The following is a 506-nucleotide window of genomic DNA, read 5'->3' on the forward strand; positions in this document are numbered from 1 at the left end:
CAGAAATTTAGGCTGTACATACAGTTAATGTAGAAAATGCTTTTAAGAGACTGATTAAGACTTTTCTTTGTACACTTCATTTGAAGAACATTCTTATCAATCACTTTTAGACACATGGATTTTAATTGACACATTTTATGGTGGAAAAGTATTTATTCCATTACTCTTTGTAACTTTATTATGTATTAAATGAGAGAAAATATATGTACTTTGAAAATATCCTTTATATGTTTATACTGTTGATATTCTTTATTATTGGTACACACTTCAAAGTTGACACTCACATAAATTATTCATTTCAGCAGTGATTGCTGTTTATAGATGTATAAAACAAAACAAATTGTATTGTTTTTCCTCAGTTCTTATCATTGTTAGTTTTTAGGTACTGAACATTTACCTACCCAGAATCTGTTATAGAAAGTAAATTAAGCAATTAATCATGATTAAAAAGTGAGATTAGGATATGATTTCACTGTTACCCAGCTCTTTTTGGGTGTTGACATACC

General features: G+C 27.9%; 1 protein-coding gene across 1 annotated transcript in view; it reads left to right on the forward strand.

The window, feature by feature from the left end:
* Positions 1-202, forward strand: part of LOC119590463 — a gene marked incomplete in the record, with an annotated part of 2,713 nt that extends 2,511 nt beyond the window's left edge. Inside the window, 1 exon segment of the mRNA XM_037939120.1 lies at positions 1-202.
* Positions 203-506: the final 304 nt, after the last annotated feature.

The sequence above is a fragment of the Penaeus monodon genome, chromosome 27, assembly GCF_015228065.2.
Source record: "Penaeus monodon isolate SGIC_2016 chromosome 27, NSTDA_Pmon_1, whole genome shotgun sequence".
In the NCBI taxonomy this organism is placed as follows: Eukaryota; Metazoa; Arthropoda; class Malacostraca; order Decapoda; family Penaeidae; genus Penaeus; species Penaeus monodon.